The following is a 26,080-nucleotide window of genomic DNA, read 5'->3' on the forward strand; positions in this document are numbered from 1 at the left end:
AGGACGTGCTGGTGATAACTAAGGGGGAATGTGGCGCCCCTGACCTGGTCAGGCACCACTGAGTACTGCACCCATGCTGGGGACAGTACAATACAGGTAATCCAGAAGGCTGACCGAGGTGTGACTACACAGGCGCATAGTGATCAGGTCTCACACATGTACCTTTGGGAGGACCCCTGGGGATCCCAGGAGGGGGCAAAGCCTTTACCTCCACTTGAGGAGTGGAGGGGGCGAAGCCTCCATCTCCACTCAAGGGGTGTGGTAGAGAGCCTGGTTGCTAGGTGGCGTAGGCAGGCACAAGAGGGAGAAGGAGGAGAGCAGTCTGAAGCAGAGTGTGGAGGAGTGAGGAGCATGGAAGTGGAGCTCAGACAGGAGCAGCAGTGCAGGTCCCACGAGTGAGCCAGTTTAGTGTGCAGCTCAGGAAGAGCAGAAGCAGACCCTGGAGCTGTTGCAGTCTAACAGCGTCCGCGCAGTGACTACCGACGGGGGAGAACGGTCACCTGGTAGTGCTGCCCGAACACCACACACAGCTAGAGAGAGCAGCGTAGTGGAAAGTACGGAGACTGTCAGGGAGTACCAGGCCCAAACGGGCGGCAGATCCCGGTGCGGGGATAGATCCACCTTTCCTTGCTAAACCTGCCGGTGTGGGGCCCTCAAAGCCCACGCCACAACACCCAAAAGCCGCAGCCACGTAGCCACAGTTAGGGCCCATAGTTCACAGGAGGCAAGCAGCTGGAGTGATCTGGTCCAGGCGACAAGCAAACGGCAACCAAACGAGGGGAGCAGTTACTTCCCTGGGTGACCCCCATAGGGACTAAAAGTCGGGGTTACCACAAACCACAGAAGGGCTAAGGAAGGCGAGTCGGTAGCCACCCTCATCAGTCAGCCTGAAGGATACCTGGTTCCAGCCTGGTTCATCCCAGCTACGCCCGGGTTACTCACCCTGCCATCTGAAGTGAGTAAAACCCCTGAAAGACATCCTGCTTGTGTGGAGTTATTCTGCGCCTTGTGGTTCTACACACCTACACAGGGCCCTGGGGCTTGCCTCACTCTCAGGAGGCTATTACAACTGGCTGCACCCACCATCAGCCCCAGGCATCCCTTAATCTGCAGTGGCGGTCCCCACTGACCGCAATTCTGAGAGTGGCGTCACGACAATCCTAAAAGAAGATCTCCTACCTGTGACAAGATCCAGCTGCGTGGAGTCCCTGAAGGTAATGCACCGACACTGCACTTGTGGGGCTTCACACAGACACACACAGCTCTGCTACAGACACACACAGCTCTGCTACAGACACACATAGCTCTGCTACAGACACACATAGCTCTGCTACAGACACACATAGCTCTGCTACATACATACACACATAGCTCTGCTACATACATACACACATAGCTCTGCTACATACATACACACATAGCTCTTCTACATACATACACATATAGCTCTTCTACATACATACACACATAGCACTGCTACATACACACATAGCACTGCTACATACAGACACACATAGCTCTGCTACATACAGACACACATAGCTCTGCTACATACATACACACATAGCACTGCTACATACACACATAGCACTGCTACATACACACATAGCACTGCTACATACACATATAGCCCTGCTACATATATACATACATACACATTGCTCTGCTACATACACACATAGCTCTGCTACATACATACACACATAGCTCTGCTACATACATACACACATAGCTCTGCTACATACATACACACATAGCTCTGCTACATACATAGCTCTGCTACATACATACACACATAGCACTGCTACATACACACATAGCACTGCTACATACAGACACACATAGCTCTGCTACATACATACACACATAGCTCTGCTATATACATACACACCTAGCTCTGCTATATACATACACACCTAGCTCTGCTATATACATACACACCTAGCTCTGCTATATACATACACACATAGCTCTGCTACATACATACACACATAGCACTGCTACATACATACACACATAGCACTGCTACATACACACATAGCACTGCTACATACACCAATAGCACTGCTACATACAGACACACATAGCTCTGCTACATATATACATACATACACATTGCTCTGCTACATACACACATAGCTCTGCTACATACATACACACATAGCTCTGCTACATATATACATACATACACACATAGCTCTGCTACATATATGCAGTCATACAGACAGACACACACGCGGCTCTGGGGCCCAGCACATACGGCACCGGGGGGGGGGGGGGGGAGGGTAGGGTTTTGCAGGGAATACACCTAGGGGGGGAGAAGAGCCCATACAGCTCACCAGGGCCCATAAATCGGGGGGTGGGGAGGGCACATACCGCTCAGGTCACGGTGGAGAGGGGGCCCACACAGAGCCGGAAAGAAGCACTGTGCTGGGGGTCGCTGGCTGGCACTGCAACTCTCATCTGTGGGATGAGCAGGACGCCGGCCGGTAGCTCCGCCCACAGATTAAGTTCAGCCAGGAAGTCTTTGCTCCTTAAAGGGACGGCGCCGCAGATTCCTACTCGGCCCGGGGGGCAGCAAAACTAAGGCGAGTGGGTCCTGGCCAAGGGTCACCAGAACTGACGAGGCCGAGTGGGCCCCCCCGGCTCTCCAGGGCCCCGGCATTTGCCCGGGCACTGATGAGGGCAATCTGACCACGCGCCTCCCGGAGCCTGGAGCTCCGGACAACAGGTCAGATTGCTCTCATCAGTGACCGGCCAGCAAGGACGCCCTGAGCCAGGCGGGCCGGTCACAGAGAGTAGGCCCGGCCAGGTAGTCACAGATAGGCCCTTGCACAACACCTGTCCCCTAAAAAGGTGTCATCAGCCAACCTTAAAAACCTAGTCACCTCCCTCAGGGTTTGATGGACACACCAGGGGGTGTGCCCAGGTGGTTGGACACGCCCACCGAGGAGTACACAGGTCCTGAGGCAGGAGAACACAGACAGATGAGTTTTAGTGTTGAGGAGTGGAGGAGGTGAGGCCTGTGAGACAGGCCTGTGACAGTCTGACAGGTGTCTGGGTCGTAGCCTGGACACCTTTGGCTAGGAGGCATACGGTGGCCTCAGCCTACAGGAGCCGAGAAGACTGCTCGGTGGAACCGTAAGGGACCGGGACAGGGTAGTGAACCGGGGAACCGACTGGAAACCGGAGTACAAAGGGGGGTACTCAGACCCTGAAACGAGGTCCAGAAACTACTGGACCGAGTTAATTAACTGATTGAGGTCTGGACTTTAGGTCCTTTCCCACCCAAGTCCCAACTGAAGACAACAGCCCAACGAGGGGGATAGAAAGCCACCGCACAGGCAGAGAGATCCCATGGGCTACCGTCTGCGGGCACCAGGCTCTCCCGACATCCACAAAGCCGGAGAGCAGACTCCCGTGGCTGAAGCGCGGGCAGTCCACAGCTACACAACATGGTGCAGGAGAAAGGCAGAGACCACCAATCCGGGTGGGGGACCAGACGCAGCCGGCTGCGGGCACCGACCACCATCATCTTGGTTTACCAGAGACTCGTGTGTGTCAATCATCGTGAGTACAACTGTGCCCTCGGGCCGCGCACTGCCCTGCACCACACCAGCACGTCCTTCCCAATCGGGTCCCGGGGCCATCACCCCTGCCCACGGAGGGGTTAACACCTTGCTGCGCAACATCTTCCCCGGGTGCCTAGTAAACAGCAGCGGTGGTGTCCACATTCACCACATCCCGTGGGTGGCGTCACGAACTTAACCCAAAACCACGGCCCCGGCCGTAAACCTATGTCCCCTTCAAAGCGCCAGTCCCCTTTCAGAGCGAAGTGACCCCGGGTCCGGAGGCGATCGAGCCACCCACCAACGAGCCCGGATCCGAGCGGCTGAGCTGCAGCCGAGCGCGGGGCGGTACAGTAGCACAGTTGCAAAATACTGTATAATTGTATAAAGTGCCAGTCGCACTGGTACGTGTGATGCACAGTGATGATGCCCATACTATTAGATCAGGCGGGGTGCTCAGTATTATATAAGTGCACCCCCCCAGGATAAACACCCAAGCAACACTACAGCGTCCGGCTGCATCCTGAATAAAGAGGACACTACCATTAAAAGAAACTCATGGGAAAGGACATAAAATTCAAAAAACATCACCGAAAAATTGCAGCCATGTAGATCAACACTGGTCACAACACCAATGTACTACAGTTTGTAGTACTGTGTGACTGGAGCCCTATTTTCATCCTTGTGCATGTGTATTTGTAATACTGGGAAACCCCCCACCCATTAATGAGTGTGAGTAGTGCTGCTTCCTCCACCATTGTCATGGGGGCCTGCTGCATCCTGTAGGGCATTGATGTTGTCACCTGGTGTTGGTGGATGTCGGGGCCTCTTTTTGGAGGAGATGAGTAAAGCTCGCTTTACACGCTACAATATATCTTATGATGTGTCGGCGGGGTCACGTCGTAAGTGACGCACATCCGGCATTGTTAGTGGTGTTGTAGCGTGTGACAGCTACGTGTGATTGCGATTGAACGTAAAACCGTTCATCGCATTCACGTCGTTCATTTCCATAAAAATGCACGTCGGGTTGTTCAATGTTCCCGAGGCAGCACACATCGCAGTGTGTGACACCCCGGGAACGATGAACTCCGCTTACCTGCGTCCCGCGGCTCCCGGCCGGCTATGCGGAAGGAATGAGGTGGGCGGGATGTTTACATCCCGCTCATCTCCGCCCCTCCGCTTCTATTGGCCGGCTGCCGCGTGACGTCGCTGTGACGCCGAACGTCCCTCCCACTCCAGGAAGTGGACGTTCGCCGCCCACAGCGAGGTCGTATGGATGAGTAAGTACGTGTGACAGCAAATAATCATTTGTGCGACACGTTCAACAAATTGAACGTGCCGCACATACGACGGGGGCGGTTACGATCGCATACGATATCGTATGCTAAATCGTAACTTGTAAAGCAGGCTTAAGAGTAAACTAGGAAGCCAGCAGTTCAGCAGAGAGGCTGATGAGGCAAAATTGAATCAGTCGGAATATATAAAAACAGAATATGTTGCAAAATTCTAATTAGAATTGTGATAACCGGTTAAGCAATCAGGAGACTTAAGGCTGCTTTACACGAGTCGATCTATTGTGCGATGCATCGTTGGGGTCACGGATTTTGTGACGCACTTCCGTCATTCGTAACGACATCTCCTCATGTGACAGCTCTTTGCGAGTCCAACCGATGCCTAATCGTTTGAAATTCGGCCATCGTGTACTCATCGTTTAATTCCATAAAATCGGTCAGTTTAGTCTTCATGAACGACACATTGCAAAGTGTGACACCGTGTAATCGGCCATCCTCGTAGTTGTTTGTGACGTCATTAAACCTTCAGGCCGTATTTGTGGTTTTAAATAATCGCGCCTAATCTAATCGGATTGGTTGTAGCAGATGCGTTTTGATTGGTTATTACTGTTATAACATACGGAGCTGTAGTCATGATTTGTGAACATTCAGCCTTGGCGTCATGCACAGTGTTTTATAGTGCATTACTCCTATTTTTTCTTACGTTTGTTTGTTCGCTGCCAATCGCCCCATTTTGTGACTCCTGAATGGAAAGCATACTTGTTGATGACCTTGGAATCTCTTGATCTCTTGTGAAGTCAAGTAGATCAAAATACCACAGCCGTGGGACATAAAGATCGGCAGTCGCAGCCCCTGAACATCGTGACTCCTCGACTTTATTGAGTTCCTTTTTATATACACTGCGTATTCCTTGTATTTTTTTCTTGATAAGATTTACATCCACAGGCTCATTAGGAAATTGTTTTTTATAGATACTAATCAGATCCGCATAAGCTGCTTGTTTGATGCGTTTGTTACTATATTCAGGCGATTTAATTTTCCAAAGACAGGTTAATGTGCGATATTTTTCAATGAAATCACGCAAAAATAATTTGTTTTGATGAGCCGTCATCTGTGAAGGAATATATGAGAACATTTTATTTTACACTGTTAAAAGAAACATGTAATCTTTTTGTTTTTGTAAACGAAAAAAAACAAAAATTAACAAAAAAACCAAAACCTTATTATGTTTCAAAAAACATAATACACGATAAAACATACAAAAATAAAACAAAAAAAAAAACAAACCTTAAGAGACACATTGTGAACGGCTAAATAACACAATAAAAAAAACATAAAAAAACAAAACTAACCCACCTTTTGAAGATAGATACTCTGAAATCGACATAAACCAGACCACAAACAACAAACAAGACTGATGCTAAGGACACACGAGGCAACAAAGACGGACGCAGAAGAGAAACTATATATATGGGATGTAACCAATCAACCACATTAGCAGAACTGGATTGAGCAGGTCAGAAGAATTCAGGGCGTGCAACAATCCAGACAACTTCACGGAGGGGTGTATAGTTTGCCTAATTACGCCCATACAAAAGACAGATTGACCAAAGGAAAACATGTGTGAAGCCTTTTGGACGTCCGCCATGGCCAATCAATATATCGATGAGCGCTTTGTGGTCGTTTGACAACACTCAACGTGTGACACATGGACAACTACGTATCAGCGATACAAACGAAAAAAAAAAAAGACTTTGCCAAAGAAATCGCACGATGGATTGGCTCGTGTAAAGCAGCCTTAACTGTGGTGTTGTAGCAGAGCCAAGCAATGTTAATAGCTAAGTTATAGGGAACCTGTCACCAGTTTTTTCAGTATTGAACCTAAAGTATCTTCTGCAGCTCCTGGGCTGCATTCTATGAAGGTGCATCGTCTTCCTGACTCCCCTTGCAGACCTCAGAAATACATTTTAAAAAACTGCCACCACGTATGCAAATGAACCGTTCTGGTCAGGTGGGCGTGCTCTTTCTCAGCTCCTACCCCCCCCCCCCTCTTCTGCCGCTGTTTGTCGTCCTCTTTTGATGATTGACTTGGATGGCGCCTCCGGCATCATCCATGTACTGGGCAAAATCGCGTGCCTGCTCAGAGTCATTACCGGCTTGCGCAGGCACACTACACTTTGCCCCATTGCGGGAAGAGCCGAATACATAGGTGCGCTTGCGCGAGCCGGTGAGCTCACTCACAATCTCGCACCTGTGCAGAGAGCTCACCAGCTCCCACGATGATTCCCAAACGCGAATCTGAAAGACATCAAAGGAGAAAATTACTAAAGAAATAGACAACAGACATCAATTTATTCCCCTGCAAAATCCCTGATCCGGGTCCGGCGTAATCTAATAAGCGGGTCCCATGACTATCCATACTCACTGTCCCAGTTGAAGAACCACCTGATGACCGCTGTCCCAGTTAGTGAAGAACCACCTGACAACCGCTGACGTCATGAGGTTAGGTCAGTTCATTACCTGTAGCGATGAACTCCGCTGAATTTGTGATGTCAGCACTCGTCACTGAGTTCCATGACCGCTGCGTTCTTACATCAAGTATCGCGGATGGCCTGTGGCTGTGACGAGTGGTGATGTCGCAGGCTCCCACGATACTTTGCGTGAGAATGCTGAAGTTATGGAAATCAGTGACGAGCGCTGACGTAACGAGTTCAGCGGAGTTCATCACCGCAGGTAATGAACTGAGCTAACCTCATGATGTCAGTGCTCGTCAGGTGGTTCTTCACTGACTGGGACAGTGGGTATGGAACTCAATGACGAGTGCTGACATCACGGGCCAACCACGAAACTTGATGTGAGATCTCTGAGTTCAGCGGAGTTCATCACCGCAGGTAATTAACTGAGCTAACCTCATGATGTTGGCGCTCGTCATCCCTGCAGCTGCTCACACACTGCTGTGTGAGCCCCTGCGGTGACTTGGGCTCGGCAGGGGAGTGGGACATTATGTATACTGCAGGGCTTCCGTGTGGCTTCCGTTTTTGTTTTTGTTTTTTGCGAATCCATGTCTTCTATTGGTCCACAATCCGCATTTTACGGAACAGAATAGGACATGTTCCAATAAAAGATTGGATGCATGGACATGGATGACACACGGAAGCATTTCTGTGCATCACCCATTTTTTTTTTTTTTTTTTAACCAATCAGTTTTTATTAAAGATTTCCATAACAGAAACAGATTAAACATAACAAGCATACAGAGAGAAAAATAAGAGAATATTAGCCACTTCAAGTTCCGTAGGTGGGCCGCTACCCTTGGGCATCACCCATTTTTAATCAAAACACATAGAGAAACATGGTCTTGTAATTTGGTCTGCAAAAAAAAAGAAACCAACCAAGAAGAACGGTACGGTTGTGTGAATTAACCCTTGTGTAAACCCCTTGGCACTGTGGTCATTTTTAATTTTATTGCATTTCTTTTTTTTTAATCCAACACTTATTATGTGTGTTCGTTTTCTGCTGACATGGTGTGACGCCCCTGGACTATCAGGTCGTCACAGGGTACTGCACAAGCTGCCCTTCCGTGCAGTATTCCGCCTCCCTCTTGGTTCTGGGTGCCTATCTTATAGTGTTGCCTCCAACAGCAAATCAAATCCTAGATACACCCTGCACCACACCCACCAGGCACACCAGTGGACGGCTTGAGTGGAATAAAGTCGCCCACCTGGGTGGTCAGGGAGGGGAGGTGAGGAGTGTAGTCAGTGAGTTGGAAGGAACCCTCGAGCTGTGAGGAGCTCAGAGGAGGTTGGGAGTGATGGCTCCCAAGAGAAGCTGTCTAGGTTGCAGGACCTAGAAGAGTCAGACCCCCGGTTGCAGGGGATTGTGGCAAGGTGCTTGGACCTGTCAAGTAGGACAGCCGGCAGCCTAGCACTGTCACCGGTCCGGGACCGAAGGCACGACAGGGTACACGGACTCTAGGTCGGGGAGTAGCTTCAGGTAACCCGACAATTCAACTGAGGAGAACGAAGCCTTTATGACCTGTTCCCACCCGCTCCAGAATCAGGGCATTAGCGCAACGAGGGGGATAGGACTTTCCAATCCAAAATGGTCCAGAAAATCCCAAGCGTGAGCCCTGAGAGCAAGCTCCCATACTTAGCCACAGTGGGGAGCGAAACCCGGCAAGTTCCAGACCACTAGACCACCATGTTGAAGTTAAACTTAGTGCCAGGAGGCAGGTCACGGATCACCAGGCAACACTATAGGGGACGGGACCCAGACGAGCTCCCCTCAGCGGCAGCGGTACCCAGAGAGTTGGTTTACTCGGTTGTCAGCGTCTCCTTATTGGCTGAGTGAGTACAAGAGGGACCCCTGCATCCCACGGCACCCCCTCACCGAGTCCCGGGGCATTCCCCCCATCCGTGGAGGGCTACGACACCTTGCTGCCCTACTTCATCACCCCAGGTACTCCCAACGGCAGCGGCGGTACTCCCCAAATTACCGTACACCACGGGTGGTGTCACGAACTATACATCAACTCCCCTGTAAATACCCCCTTTCATTTGAGTATTTGAGTGGCCGCACGACCCCCGGGTCCGGAGACCCTCGGCCCACAGTGAACCCGGATCCGAGCAGCTTGGCTGCTTCCACGGGGAGGGGGGGGGCACAATGGCAGTATGAAGGGTTTTTCTCTTGAGGTATGAGTTATGTTTTAGAGTGAATCATATAATTTCCCATATAACGCACTGCAATGCAATGGGTTTTTTAGCTTTCATTTTTATGGAGTTTACTGTGCAGTAAAACGACCCAATAACTTTGCTTTGGGTGTCAGTTCCATTATGACAATACTAAAATTGAATGGAAAAAAATCACATTTTCTAATTTAAAAGCATTTTTATATATCCTCTAGTTTTTATTACTACTATTTTAGTTTACATATAACCTTTTATCACTTTTTATTCCAGTGAGGTGACCAAAAACAGCAATTCTGTCATTGAGTTGCATTTATTTTACCGTGTTCACTGCGCAGGATGACTTCTGTAGACTCCCGTCACTTTTTTTTTTTATAATAACTTGATAAGCCCTACCTACAGTGGGGATGATAAGTATTTGATACACTGCTGATTTTGCACATTTTCCCATCTACAAAGAATGAAGAGGGCTGTAATTATTATCGTAGATAACTTCAACTGTGACAGACAGAATAAAAAAATCCAGAAAATCCCATTGAATGATTATTAAATAATTAATTTGCATTTTATTGCATGAAATAAGTATTTGATACAGTAGAAAAACAGAACTTAATTTTTGGCAGAAACCTCTGTTTGCAGGTACAGAGGTCGGACATTTCCTGTAGTTCTTCACCAGGTTTGCACACACTGCAGCAGGGATTTTGGCGACTCCTCCATACAGATCTTCTCCAGATCTTTCAGGTCACTCTTCCATACAGATCTTCTCCACATATTTCCGGTCATTCCTCCATACAGATCTTCTTCAGATCTTTCAGGTGACCCCTCCATACAAATCTTCTCCTTATGTTTCAGGTCACTTCTCCTTACAGATCTTTTCCAGATCTTTTAGGTCACTCCTCCATATCTTTCAGGTCATTCCTCCATTCCTCATTCCTCCTTTCACAAATGGTACAGGACCCCACAAGAGGGGGAGCACTACTAGACCTTGTACTAACCAATAGGCCAGACCGCATATCAAATATACAAGTTGGGGGTTACTTGGGGACTAGTGATCACAAAATAATAAGTTTTCATGTATTCTTTAGTAAGATGTATAGTAGAGGGGCTACAAGGACACTAAACTTCAGGAAAGCAAATTTTAAACGGTTGAGAGATGATCTTAGTGCAATAAACTGGGATGATGTACTAAGTAATAAAAGTACACAAAGCAAATGGGAGACTTTTATGAGCATCCTGAATAGGGCTTGTGCAGAAAATATACTCTATGGGAACAAACATGCTAGAAATAGGAAGAAACCCCTATGGCTAAATAGAGCTGTAAGGGAAGCAATAAAAGAAAAACAGAAAGCCTTAAAAGAATTAAAGAGGGTAGGTAGTGATGAGGCATTATATAATTATAGAAAATTAAATAAAATATGTAAAAAGCAAATTAAGTTAGCTAAGTTTGAGACGGAGAGACTCATTGCGAGAGAAAGTAAAAATAATTCTAAAATATTCTTTAACTACATAAACAGTAAAAAACTGAAAAGCGATAGTGTTGGCCCCCTTAAAAATAGTCTTGGTGAAATGGTGGAGGGAGATGAGGGTAAAGCCAACCTGCTGAATGACTTTTTTTCTACGGTTTTTATACAAGAAAATGCCATGGCAGATGACATGACCAGTGATACCATAAATTCACCCTTGAATATTACCTGCTTAACCCAGCAGGAAGTACGCCGCCGCCTCGAAATCACTAAGGTTGACAAATCTCCGGGCCCGGATGGCATACACCCCAGAGTACTACAGGAATTGAGTTCTGTGATAGATAGACCATTATTTTTAATCTTCTCAGATTCCTTAATAACAGGGTCGGTACCGCAGGACTGGCGCATAGCAAATGTGGTGCCAATATTCAAAAAGGGGACAAAAACTGAGCCGGGAAATTATAGGCCGGTAAGTTTAACCTCTACGGTTGGTAAAATCCTTGAGGGTTTCTTGAGAGATGCTATACTGGAGTATCTCAAGAAAAATAACCTTATGACAGAGTATCAACATGGGTTTATGAGGGATCGATCCTGTCACACTGATCAGCTTCTATGAAGAGGTAAGTTCAAGCCTGGACCAGGGAAATGCAGTGGATGTTATGTATATGGACTTTTCAAAAGCTTTTGATACGGTGCCACACAAAAGGTTGGTACATAAAATGAGAATAATGGGGATAGGGGAAAATATGTGTAACTGGGTTAAAAACTGGCTCAGTGATAGGAAACAAAGGGTGGTTATTAATGGTACGTACTCGGACTGGGTCTCAGTTCATAGTGGGGTACCACAGGGGTCAGTATTGGGCCCGCTTCTTTTCAACATATTTATAAATGACCTTGTTGGGGGCATGCGGAGTAGAATTTCAATATTTGCAGATGATACTAAACTCTGCAGGGTAATCAATACAGAGGAGGATCATTTTATATTACAGGGAGATTTATGTAAATTGGAGGATTGGGCTGAGAAGTGGCAATTGAAGTTTAATGTAGATAAATGTAAGGTCATGCACTTGGGTAGAGGAAATAACATTTATGATTATGTACTTAATTGTAGAACACTGGGTAAAACAGACACAGAAAAAGACTTGGGTGTATGGGTGGATGGTAAACTTCACTTTAGTGGACAGTGTCAGGCAGCTGCTGCCAGGGCTAATAAAATAATGGGATGTATTAAAACAGGTATAAGTGTTCATGAAAAAAATATAGTTCTACCTCTGTACAAGTCACTAGTGCGACCGCACTTAGAATACTGTGTACAATTCTGGTCACCGATATATAAGAAGGACATAGCTGAACTGGAGAGGGTGCAGAGAAGAGCCACCAAGATTATTAGAGGAATGGGTGGGCTGCAATACCAAGACAGGTTATTAAACTTGGGGTTATTTAGTTTGGAAAAACGAAGGCTTAGGTGGGATCTAATCACAATGTATAAATATATGAGGGGACAGTACAGAGACCTTTCCAAAGATCTTTTTACACCTAGGCCTGCGACTGGAACACGGGGGCATCCGCTACGTCTTGAGGAAAGAAGGTTTAATCATAATCACAGACGAGGATTCTTTACTGTACGAGCAGTGAGACTATGGAACTCTCTGCCGCATGATGTTGTAATGAGTGATTCACTACTAACATTTAAGCAGAGCCTGGATGCCTTTCTTGAAAAATTTAATATTACCAGTTATGTATATTAGATTTTATGACAGGGTATTGATCCAGGGAACTAGTCTGATTGCCGGATGTGGAGTCAGGAAGGAAATTTTTCGCCATTGGAACTTGTTTGCCACATTGGGGTTTTTTTTGCCTTCCTCTGGATCAACATGTTAGGCTACGGGTTGAACTAGATGGACTTAGAGTCTCCCTTCAACCTTAAAAACTATGATACTATGATACTATGATATGGATCTTCTCCAGATCTTTCAAGTAACTTCTCCATATGGATCTTCTTCGGATCTTTCAGGTCACTCCTCCATACAGATCTTCTCCATATCTTTCAGGTCACTCCTCCATACAAATCTTCTCCAGATCTTTCAGGTTACTCCTCCATACAGATCTTCTCCAGATCTTTCAGGTCACTCCTCCATACAGATCTTCTCCATATCTTTCAGGTCACTCCTTCATACAGATCTTCTCCAGATCACTCCTCCATACAGATCTTCTCCAGATCTTTCCGGTCATTCGTCCATACAGATCTTCCCCAGATCTTTCAGGTCACTCCTCCATTCAGATCTTCTCCATATCTTTCAGGGTACTCCTTCATAGAGATCTTCTCCAGATCACTCCACCATATAGATCTTCTCCAGATCTTTTAGGTTTCGGGGCTGTTGCTGGACAAGATTTCCTCTTGGGTTCAGGTCTGGAGACTGGCTAGGCCAGTCCAGGATCTTGAAATGCTTCTTACGGAGCAGCTCCTTAGTTACCCTGGCTGTGTGTTTCGTGTCATTGTCATGGTGGAAGACCCAACCACGACCCATCTTCAATGTTCTTGTGATATATGACCCCATCCATCCTTCCATTAATACAGTGCAGTCATCCATGTCCGCTTTGCAAAAAAGCACCCCTAAAGTATAGTGTTTCCACCCCCATACTTCATGGTTTGGTGTTCTTTGGGTTGTACTCATCCTTCAACTTTCTCCAAACACAGCGAGTGGAGTTGATACCAAAATGTTCTATTTTGGCCTCATCTGACTACTTGACCTTCTTCCATGCCTCCTATGTATCATCCTGATGGCATTCAGAAACTTGAAACAGGCCTGGACATGTGTTGTCGTGAGCAGGGGAGCCTTGTGTGTCCTGCAGGATTTTAATACATGACGGTGTAGTGTGTTACTAATGGTAATCTTTGAGATTGTGGTCCCAGCTCTCTTCAGGTCATTGACCAGGTCCTCCTGTGTAGTTCTGGGTTGATTCCTCACATTTTTTAGAATCATCCTTGAAAGATTGAGCATGGAAGATGTAAGACTGAACATGTATACTGCCGTTACTTTTGTTTTTGAATTGATACATTGGGCGTGAAGACCGCTATATACCACACGGGCATGTGAATCCTTTTGGCTAGTCCGTGGTGTCCCTCACACACTGAAATATGAGTCCATTATCTTGGTTTAAGGGGGATTTACACGCTACGACATCGCTAATGCGAAGTCGTTGGGGTCACGGAATTGGTGACGCACATCCGGCCGCATTAGCGATGCCGTTGCTTGTGACACCTATGAGCGATTTTGCATCGCCGCAAAAACGTGCAAAATCGCTCATCGGTGACATGGGGGTCCATTCTCAAATATCGTTACTGCAGCAGTAACGAAGTTGTTCCTCGTTCCTGCGGCAGCAAACATCGCTCCGTGTGACACCGCAGGAACGAGGAACATCTCCTTACCTGCGTCCCAGCCCCAATGCGGAAGGAAGGAGGTGGGCGGGATGTTACGTCCCACTCATCTCCGCCCCTCCGCTTCTATTGGGCGGCAGTTCAGTGACGCAGCTGTGACGTCGCTGTGACGCTGAACGAACGTCCCCCTTAGAAAGGAGGCGGTTCGCCGGTCACAGCGACGTCGCCGGGCAGGTAAGTACATGTGACGGATTTGGGCGATGTTGTGCGGCACGGGCAGCAATTTGCCCGTATCGCACAACAGATGGGGGCGGGTACCCACACTAGCGATATCGGTACCGATATCGCAGCGTGTAAAGCCCGCTATAGTATGATATGGGTAATGATGAGGATATTATTTAGACACTGTATGGCAGAATTATGTGGCACATGACACTACTAATATATGGACACTATTTGGCAGCATCATCTTTATGTATGTGCAAAAATGTCATCTTACTATAGCAAAGCCAAGACATGGAAATCTCTTGGATCACGTCCTACAGTATAATGGAGCCGCTGTCGCTGGGTTTTTTGCCAAGACTCGTGTCCGGGATTAGGTTTATGACATAAACAATTTAGGCATCGGAATTTCAAATGTCAAGAGGAGTTTGCTGAATGTATAGAGGTTTCTCAGGGTCGAAACCATTAAGAAAAATTGATAGGAGCAGAAGAACCGCTACGAAGAAATCAGGAAAATGCACAGTAACACGACAGGCGGAATAATGAATAGAAAGACCCAGGACGGGTTATGGGCAGTTATAACGGCCTATGTGGGCGGCTATAAAGGAGGATTATGAATACTGATATTGATAGGTTTGCACTGCTTATTCTTCATGACGGTCTCCAACCTGTGGCTCTATAGCTGTTACAAAACTATAATTTTCAGTATGCATTGGTGAACTGATAAGTAAAGGGGCTGTCCAGAAAATACAAGTTATCACCTATCTTCTTTTTCATCGGTAGATGTCCCACCATAGATTGGGGAACTTTTATGATCATTACATAGCCATGGCTATGGCTACTATGGTAGCATGTCTTAGTAATGTAATGTAAAGTATGTACACAGTAACTCCATTTCACAAGGGTACCATGACGGAGAGTACTCCCTCCTACTTCTGGTGTCAGGAGATCACAGCGCAGGTCTTCATACACACTTCCTCAGGTTAATATTGCAGGCTGTGCAGATTCTCCTTTATCCAGCGCTCTGGTCTCCAGAAACTGAGTGTGAGCAATAGCCAGCTGTTCTCTATTGCTAATCAGCTCTGCTATAAAGACTTCCCTCCTAGTCCAGGTAATCGCTAGTGATAGTTTCTGCTATACTTGCTTCTACAGGGAGCCTGTGAGCTGTGGACCAGGAAGCCATTCAGAGAACATTTGCTGAGCGTAAGTTGTGTTGTCTTCCCTTCCTTAGTCCTCTTTGGTTTTTCCCCTCTGGTTCGTTCCTCATTATTACCTCTTGTTGTTTGGAGTGCTTTGTATGATTGCAGTTTATTTTACCCTCTCTTTGTTTTTAATCTAGAGCGGGACTAACCTTTCCACTGCCCTACACACTATAGAGGACTAAGTCCAAGTGATAGGCACGTGATCGGCAACGGGGTGAAACAACCCGTATAGGGACATTAGGGAGTGCAGGGATCAGTCTCACGTGAGTTTAAGAGGTGACCCTACTCCCCTTTCCCTGGTATAAGGTCCCACTGTTGTAACATGTAAACTGTGTATTGCGGTGTCCACCGGGAGTTCCTGTGTACATGGTGAAACCCCGATAGTCACTGCGTGACACTACACCAGCAGAATAGTGAGTGCAGCTCTGCAGTATAATACAGGAGGTAACTTAGGATCAGTACAGGATCAGTATTGTAATGTATGTACACAGTGACTCCAGCAGCAGAATAGTGAGTGCAGCTCTGGAGTATAATGCAGGAGGTAACTCAGGATCAGTACAGGATCAGTAATGTAATGTATGTACACAGTGACTGCACCAGCAGAATAGTGAGTGCAGCTCTGGAGTATAATACAGGAGGTAACTCAGGATCAGTACAGGATCAGTAATGTAATGTATGTACACAGTGACTGCACCAGCAGAATAGTGAGTGCAGCTCTGGAGTATACTAAAGGATATAACTCAGGATAAGTACAGGATCAGTAATGTAATATATGTACACAGTGACTGCACCAGCAAAATAGTGAGTGCAGCTCTGGTGTATACTAAAGGATATAACTCAGGATAAGTACAGGATCAGTAATGTAATATATGTACACAGTGACTGCACCAGCAGAATAGTGAGTGCAGCTCTGGATTATAATACAGGGTGTAACTCAGGATCAGTACAGGATCAGTAATGTAATGTATGTGCACAGTGACTGCACCAGCAGAATAGTGAGTGCAGCTCTGGAGTATAATACAGGATATAACTCTGGAGGATCAATATGAGATAAGTAATGAAATATATGCACTCAGAGATTGACCTCCAGAATAGTGAGTGCAGCTCTGTAACTCAGGAATATTTATTTTATTCACTTATATAGTGCCATTGTATTCCGCAGCGCTTTACAGACATTATCAATGTCCCCATTGGGCTCACGGTGTAAATTCCCTATCAGTCTTTGGAGTGTGGAAGGATTCCAGAGAACCTGCAGAAAACCCACAGAAACACAGGGAGAACATACAAAACGTCTTGCAGATGTTCTTCTTCTTGGATTTGGACCCAGGACCCCAGCGGTGAAAGGCTGCAGTGCTAATGTGACGCCCTGGGCAAGCCAGGGGTCACAGGTCACAACACCACCACACCCTACACCCCAGTTAGGAACACCAAGGCTAACCTAAAATCCTTGTTGCCTTCCTCCAGGGGCTGATGTTCACACCAGGGGGTGGGCCAGGCGGTTGGCTCCGCCCACCGAGGAGTTCACAGCCCTGGAGGCGGGAGAACCAGGCAGTTGAGTCAAGCTAGGGAATTGAAGGAGTAAACAGTGAAGTGGTAGAGAAGCTTGAAAGAAGGAGTAGAAAGTAACAGTTAAGCAAGCCTGAAGTTGGTCCGGGTGTGTGCCCCGGACTGAGACAGCAAGGTCAGCAGACGGCGGTGACTGTCTGCAGGGGAGGCTGCTTGGAGGTTGCCGGAAGGACCGTGGACGGGTGGTGGCCCGGCGGTACCGGAGCGTTATACGAAGAGCAGTCAGCACCATTGGCAGGGGCCTTTCGGATCCCGGCAAGGCTAGGAGTCGCCGTGAATTTGCCAAATCCGTCAGTGAAGGGGACCTCTGGGTCTCCCAACAACCAAGTCCCGATTGAAGGCAACAGTCCGACCGTTAGAGAGAGACACCGCCACCGCCAGGGCACCAGTTTCTCAGGGCCAGCGCCTGCGGGCAAAGTAGGGCTCCTCCGGCCCACATTCAAGCCGGGGAGCGGGTTACCGGTGGGAACCCATCGCAACCATCATCATCTTAGGTGCAGGAAAAGGGACCGTCACCGTCAACTACTGGGGAAAAGCAAGTGCAGCCGTCCGTGGGAACCGTCTTTCCAGCCGTGTGTTTTACTGAGAACTGTGTCATCGTCTCAGGCTGAGTGAGTACCACAGTGCCGCAAGGCACAGCGCTGCCCCCGCGTCCCTGCACCCCACCAAGCCCTGCATCACACACCTCATCACTGGGCCCCGGGACAACAACCCCCTACCCACGGAGGGGAGAACCAACAACTTTGCTGCTCCCTGTCATCAGTCCCCGGGATCCCCATACAGAGCAGCGGTGGTGTCAACAAATCACCACAACCGTGGGTGGCGTCACGGACAATAAACTATCCCAAATCCCAATCCCCTTTCACTCACGGGCGAGGAGCGCCGCTCGAGTCCCCGGGATCTGGCCCATCGCTCGAGCCACCGAGCAGCGGCAGCCGGACCCGAGCAGTGGGAGAGCGCGGCGTCCCCTCCTCCGCCCGCGACACTAACAAGATAAATCCTGCAAGATCTCTCCAAAGTCTCATCCTTTTATGCAGCTGAATCCTATTTATAGGCTGTAAATGGTGCTGTAGGTGTGCATGAACTTTTACATTCCTATTATAATTTAATTTGAAATTATATTCAACTTTAAGATATAAAAGAATGAAATTCTATAAAGGAACGTTGTAAAGTCTTTGTTCCTGCCAGCGGCTCCCAGGGTACAATTAAATGTAATGTGGGTTCCTGCAGTTCCGCTCATTTAAAGCTTTAAGGTGAATATATTTAAGTGATTTGCTTTTATCTCTTATGTGTGCGGAGCCTAAGACTTAATATATAGATTTTACATATCAGCTCTACGCATAGAATGTATACAGTCATATGTAAAGTTTGGGCACCCCTATTAATGTTAACCTTTTTTCTTTATAACAATTTGGGTTTTTGCTATTTCAGTTTCATATATCTAATAACTGATGGACTGAGTAATATTTCTGGATTGAAATGAGGTTTATTGTACTAACAGAAAATGTGCAATCCGCATTTAAACAAAATTTGACCAGTGAAAAAGTGTGGGCACCCTTATCAATTTCTTGTTTTGAACACTCCTAACTACTTTTTACTGACTTACTAAAGCACTAAATTGGTTTTGTAACCTCATTGAGCTTTGCACTTCATAGGCAGGTGTATCCAATCATGAGAAAAGGTATTTAAGGTGGCCACTTGCAAGTTGTTCTCCTATTTGAATCTCCTATGAAGAGTGGCATCATGGGCTCCTCAAAACAACTCTCAAATGATCTGAAAACAAAAAATATTCAACATAGTTGTTCAGGGGAAGGAGACAAAAAATTGTCTCAGAGATTTAAACTGTCAGTTTCCACTGTGAGGAACATAGTAAGGAAATGGAAGAACACAGGTACAGTTCTTGTTAAGCCCAGAAGTGGCAGGCCAAGAAAAATATCAGAAAGGCAAAGAAGAAGAATGGTAAAAACAGTCAAGGACAATCCACAGACCACCTCCAAAGAGCTGCAGCATCATCTTGCTGCAGATGGTGTCACTGTGCATCGGTCAACAATACAGCGCACGTTGCACAAGGAGAAGCTGTATGGGAGAGTGATGCGAAAGAAGCCGTTTCTGCAAGCACGCCACAAACAGAGTCGCCTGAGGTATGCAAAAGCACATGTGGACAAGCCAGTTACATTTTGGAAGACGGTCCTGTGGACTGATGAAACAAAGATTGAGTTCTTTGGTCATACAAAAAGGCGCTATGCATGGAGGCAAAAAAACACGGCATTCCAAGAAAAGCACTTGCTACCCACAGTAAAATGTGGTGCAGGTTCCATCATGCTTTGGGGCTGTGTGGCCAATGCCGGCACCGGGAATCTTGTTAAAGTTGAGGGTCGCATGGATTCAACTCAGTATCAGCAGATTCTTGACAATAATGTGCAAGAATGAGTGACGAAGTTGAAGTTACGCAGGGGATGGATATTTCAGCAAGACAATGATCCAAAACACCGCTCCAAATCTACTCAGGCATTCATGCAGAGGAACAATTACAATGTTCTGGAATGGCCATCCCAGTCCCCAGACCTGAATATCATTGAAAATCTGTGGGATGATGTGAAGCGGCTGTCCATGCTCGGCGACCATCAAACTTAACTGAACTGGAATTGTTTTGTAAACAGGAATGGTCAAATATACCTTCATCCAGGATCCAGGAACTCATTAAAAGCTACAGGAAGCGACTAGAGGCTGTGATTTTTGCAAAAGTAGGATCTACAAAATATTAATGTCACTTTTATGTTGAGGTGCCCATACTTTTGCACCGGTCAAATTTTGTTTAAATGCGGATTGCACATTTTCTGTTAGTACAATAAACCTCATTTCAATCCAGAAATATTACTCAGTCCATCAGTTATTAGATATATGACACTGAAATAGCAAAAACCCAAATTGTTATAAAGAAAAAAGGTTAACATTAATAGGGGTGCCCAAACTTTTTCATATGACTGTATAGACATTATATGTAAATTGTATATAGAGACTTTATAAGTAGATTTCGTTTATATTCTCTATGTATAGATATTATACATAGATTTTATATGCAGACATTTTATGTGTAGAAATTGTGTATATTTATTTATAGACATTATATATAGTTTTTACGTATTGATTTTATTTACAGACTCCACTGCCACGTTTGTCACCAACAGCCCTCTGCTGCCCCCAGGACAATTACGTAATTGGCCGATGATTAATGGACAAGGCCGCAGCATTTTACACTAGTATTTGGCCAAACTTACAGTAAGTGTATGGCAACGTCGACGTTCCTGAACTGCGTGGCTTTCCCTTCTCGGCAGGGACGCCGACAATCTCGCCGTTGTGGTCAGACTGCGCACTCCCCTCACTCTACATGGCCGTCCACGTGTTTCTCTGCTGCATGCTGCTCCCAGGGCTTGCAAATGCCTCACAGGTCACAGTGCCCTCTTAAAGGACCAGGGCACCATTACCCGGAAATGCCTCTCAGCCTGTGACTGAGAGGTATTAACTATTTAAGGCACCCTCCCCCAATGGGAGGTGCCTGGGCAATGTGTTTAGTCAGTTTATCTGCATGTTTGCTAGTGGCACGTGTCTGACAACCTGTTCCCGTATCCTGTGCCTACTAATCTGTACCTATGTTCTAGTAGCTGCCTTACTCATCAGTACCTGCCACAACCTACTATTCCTGCCGTTCCAACTGTACATGTCGTACCCTCCAGTACCTGCTGTACCTGCCAGAACCTACTGTTCCTGCCATTCCTGCTGTACCTCTCGTACCCGCCAGTTACTGCTGTACCTGCCAGTACCTTGCTTAACCTGTTGTGCCTGTCTTACTTGCCAGTACCTGCTCCTCAGGCTATGGACCCTACTGACTCCAACCCTCTCACGCTTCCGGTGTTGTATCAAAAAATGTCTCATATGTGAGACCAGCAAGATCAGATTCTGTCTTATCTGTGGTCCATGAAGACCCATTTGAATGACGTGGGACCGGCTGCCTCATCTGCATCAGGTTAGCCTGCAGCTCCAGCACCGACCACATCCGGTCCTCGTCTCCACCACGTTTCGATGGCGAAACAAACCAATGCTGAGAGTTCATCTACCTATGCACTCTGCACTATGAAGTGTTGGCCCCCTTGTTGGCCAAAATGGCATTCTTAATGTTGGGGCTCTATTGCATTGATCAATTCAGTAGCTACATTTCTCTTGATTCATATGTTCATGGCAGTAATGCAGGTTCCATTTTTCACATATTCACTCTTGCATATAGCTATTGGATTTTTCAAGTCAGTATTCACACAGCAGTTTCTGCTATTTCATGTATTCCCCTTACATAGTCACTGGTGTGCATACCTTATCTCCCCATAGCATTCTTAAAGTGACACCTGGATGAAAAGGCTCTCGACTGGGTTAACCCCCGTGGGAGAAAAGAGACCCGGTTACCTCTGACATCCTAGATTTCCTGGAAGTCTTTTGGAAAGTTTCCGATGAGTTAGGTTGTGTCGCCTCTGTTGTATCCTCTCTTTTGCAGCTGCATCAAGGGGTTTTGATTGTGGGTCAGTATGCCCTTCAGTTTTGCATCCTTTCCTCTGAGCTGGGATGGAATAATAAGGCACTAGTAGCCCCTTTTTGAAAGACCTGTCCGTGAGGATTAAGGATGAACAGGCTAGTCGTGAAATCCCCGTTATGCTAGATGATCTCATTTCCTTGGCTACCCAGGTCAATCTCAGGTTCCAGGAATGGTGAAGAGAGGTGAAAGGGAACCTTTACACCTGGCTCCATCCCTCCACAGACCCTTGATTTTCCAGTCTAGAGCTCCCACTCATGCACCTGTGACGCCCTGGGCAAGCCAGAGGTCACAGGTCATCACACCACCACACCCTACACCCCAGTCAGGAACACCAAAGCTAACCCAAAATCCTTGTTGCCTTCCTCCAGAGGCTGATGTTCACACCAGGGGGTGGGCCAGGCGGTTGGCTCCGCCCACCGAGGAGTTCACAGCTCTGGAGGCGGGAAAACCAGGCAGATTAGCTCAGGGAGAGCTTGAGTAAAGAGTGAAGCTAGGGAAGTGAAGGAGTAAACAGCTAAGATGAGTTAAGGAAGTAAAGTGGTAAAGGAGGACAGTAAGAGTGGTGACAGGAAAGAAAGAGTGTGAAAAAGCCTGAAGTGGTCCAGCTGTGTGCAGGACAGAGTCAGCAAGGTCAGCAACGGCGGTGATTGTCCGGTGGGGTGACCGTTTGGAAGTTCCTGGAAGGACCACGGACGGGTGGTGGCCCGGCGGTCTGGAGCAGTGTACAAAGGACAGTCAGCACCAGGGCAGGGGCCTCTCGGACCCCGGCAAGGCTAAGAGTCGCCACAATTTGCCAAATCCGTCAGTGAAGGGGACGTTGATCCCCCAGCAACCAAGTCCTGATTGAAGGCAACAGCCCAACCATTACAGTAGAGACACCACCACCGCCAGGGCACCAGTTTCTAAGGGCCAGCGCCTGCGGGCAAAGAGTAGAGCTCCTCCGGTCCAGCTTGAAGCCGGGGAGCGGGTTACCGGTGGGAACCCATCGAGACCATCAACAACATTAGGTGCAGGAAAAGGGACATCACCGTCACCTACTGGGGAAAGCAAGTGCAGCCGTCCGTGGGAACCGTCTTTCCAGCCGTGTGTTTTACCGAGAACTGTGTCAACGTCTCAGGCTGAGTGAGTACCACAGTGCCGCAAGGCACAGCGCTGCCCCCGCGTCCCTGCGCCCACCAAGCCCTGCATCTCCCACCGTATCACTGGGCCCCGGGATCACCAACCCCTACCCACGGAGGGGCCCGGGCGGCGGGGATCTGCCGTCACTACCGGAGTCAGATCGGCGGGCTGATGGAGCAGTGGGCCGCGGAGGTGGAGGCGCTAGTTGCTGTGGCGCGAGTGTATGGAGTGGAGGCCGTGATGGAGGAGCTGGAGAGTGACCCACGCCCCTGTGTCCCCGAGGGACCGGCCGCTGGGGCTGAGGGACCCGGTCTGCCCCTGGCTCCTGTGTTACCTCCGTCCTACTCGCTGCACCGCACCTGGCCCGTCGGGCGTGCACCCCTCTGTGACTGCGGCGGGGAGAGTGGCGAGCCTGGGGGCTGCGGCCGCTGACAGCAACCCGCCCGGTGCGGGGGCAGAGGATAGCGACTCCGGGCCCGATACTGAGCCTGTGTCGGAGGAAGAGGAGAGTGACCCACGCCCCTGTGTCCCCGAGGGACCGGCCGCTGGGGCTGAGGGACCCGGTCTGCCCCTGGCTCCTGTGTTACCTCCGTCCTACTCGCTCGTGCGCTGCACCTCACCTGGCCCGTCGGGCGTGCACCCCTCTGTGACTGCGGCGGGGAGAGTGGCGAGCCTGGGGGCTGCGGCCGCTGACAGCAACCCGCCCGGTGCGGGGGCAGAGGATAGCGACTCCGGGTCCGATACCGAGCCTGTGTCGGAGGAAGAGGAAGGGGTCGTTGCCCCGCCTGGCATGGAGGCCACATATGTCCCCCGAACTGGAAACAATGGGTATCGGGCGGCCCTTCAGCGCCGTGCTTGCTATGCGCTAGAGGGGCTGGTGCCCGTGTTCTTCCACCCCGAGCCGGGTGAGGAGGACGAAAATGCCCAGTAGTGTCAGCGGATGCCCGCTGCAGCAGCCCCCGTTGGGGCCACCACTGAGTTTTTGTTTAAGTTTGTGTGAAAGTTTTGAAAATGATGAAAATGATTACCGAAGTTTAACCAGATTGTCTAACAGTGATTGAACCGGCCGGCGCCGGCACCGTTGTCCCCATGGGGACCGTTTGAAAGTTGTTTTGCATGAGGAACTGCTCATGGACAAGCCCGAGAACTTGCAGGGCAACCACAGACGTTAGTGGCTTGTAAATAAGTTGTTTGCCGTTACCGTTTCCGCAATGCCGCCTCCGGAGAGGCAGGTTGGAGGGAGGGCCCGCAGTAGAGTCGGCTGGGGCCCAGCCACCACAGGGACCGGTGGCTATCCTCTGGAGGGGAAGGACAGATCCCGCTCGGGTAACTTGTACTGGACTGTGGGTCAAGGGGTGCTGCCTGGGTTTTAGGGGCAGCATCAGGGCCAGGTTGCTTGGGTGGGAGAGAGCGGAAACCGTAGCCGTAAACCGTTATGCAACGTTTAAGAAATGTGCCTCCCATTGTGGGAAGAATTATTAAAAATGTAAATATGTTACCGTTTACTTTTATGCCTTTACAGAAAAATAAAACCGGTGTTGGACGGGCAGCCCGCGGACGGTCTGCATTTTGCTAAGGGGGAATGTGACACCCTGGGCAAGCCAGGGGTCACAGGTCATCACACCACCACACCCTACACCCCAGTCAGGAACACCAAAGCTAACCCAAAATCCTTGTTGCCTTCCTCCAGAGGCTGATGTTCACACCAGGGGGTGGGCCAGGCGGTTGGCTCCGCCCACCGAGGACTTCACAGCTCTGGAGGCGGGAAAACCAGGCAGATTAGCTCAGGGAGAGCTTGAGTAAAGAGTGAAGCTAGGGAAGTGAAGGAGTAAACAGCTAAGATGAGTTAAGGAAGTAAAGTGGTAAAGGAGGACAGTAAGAGTGGTGACAGGAAAGAAAGAGTGTGAAAAAGCCTGAAGTGGTCCAGCTGTGTGCAGGACAGAGTCAGCAAGGTCAGCAACGGCGGTGATTGTCTGGAGGGGTGACCGTTTGGAAGTTCCTGGAAGGACCGCGGACGGGTGGTGGCCCGGCGGTCTGGAGCAGTGTACAAAGGACAGTCAGCACCAGGGCAGGGGCCTCTCGGACCCCGGCAAGGCTAGGAGTCGCCACAATTTGCCAAATCCGTCAGTGAAGGGGACGTTGATCCCCCAACAACCAAGTCCCGATTGAAGGCAACAGCCCAACCATTACAGTAGAGACACCGCCACCGCCAGGGCACCAGTTTCTAAGGGCCAGCGCCTGCGGGCAAAGAGTAGAGCTCCTCCGGTCCAGCTTGAAGCCGGGGAGCGGGTTACCGGTGGGAACCCATCGGGACCATCAACAACATTAGGTGCAGGAAAAGGGACATCACCGTCACCTACTGGGGAAAGCAAGTGCAGCCGTCCGTGGGAACCGTCTTTCCAGCCGTGTGTTTTACTGAGAACTGTGTCAACGTCTCAGGCTGAGTGAGTACCACAGTGCCGCAAGGCACAGCGCTGCCCCCGCGTCCCTGCGCCCACCAAGCCCTGCATCTCCCACCTCATCACTGGGCCCCGGGATCACCAACCCCTACCCACGGAGGGGCAACACAACAACTTGCTGCTTCACACCATCACTCCCGGGATCCCCACACCGAGCAGCGGTGGTGCTAATAAATCACCACAACCGTGGGTGGCGTCACGGACAATAGACAATATCCCAACAACCCAATCCCCTTTCACTCACGGGCGAGGAGCGCCGCTCGAGAACCCCCGGGATCCGGCCCACCGCTCGAGCCACCACTGAGCAGCAGCAGCCGGACCCGAGCAGAGGGGTGAGCGCAGTGCTGACACCCTCCTCACCGCCCGCGACACACCGATGCAGGAGGATCATGTCAAGATGATCGAGCAACAGCAAGAAGATCATGGAACCAAGGGGTTCTAGTTAAGAGGAGGTAGTTGCTTAGTCACGCCCCTCCAGGGTGAGCCTGGCATTGTGACATAGTGGGTCCACACCCACTAACGTGACATATATAGTATATACG

At 48.7% G+C, this 26,080-nt stretch overlaps 1 long non-coding RNA gene across 1 annotated transcript in view; it reads left to right on the plus strand.

The window, feature by feature from the left end:
- The window catches only part of LOC142243594 (uncharacterized), a 38,763-nt gene extending 13,346 nt beyond the window's left edge, over window positions 1-25,417 (plus strand). Inside the window, exon 3 of the long non-coding RNA XR_012724384.1 lies at window positions 20,539-25,417. This is a non-coding gene — a long non-coding RNA (uncharacterized LOC142243594). The remainder of the gene's footprint in view (window positions 1-20,538) is intronic.
- The last annotated feature ends 663 nt before the right edge of the window (window positions 25,418-26,080 follow it).

Source organism: Anomaloglossus baeobatrachus, chromosome 6 (assembly GCF_048569485.1).
Source record: "Anomaloglossus baeobatrachus isolate aAnoBae1 chromosome 6, aAnoBae1.hap1, whole genome shotgun sequence".
Taxonomy (NCBI): domain Eukaryota; kingdom Metazoa; phylum Chordata; class Amphibia; order Anura; family Aromobatidae; genus Anomaloglossus; species Anomaloglossus baeobatrachus.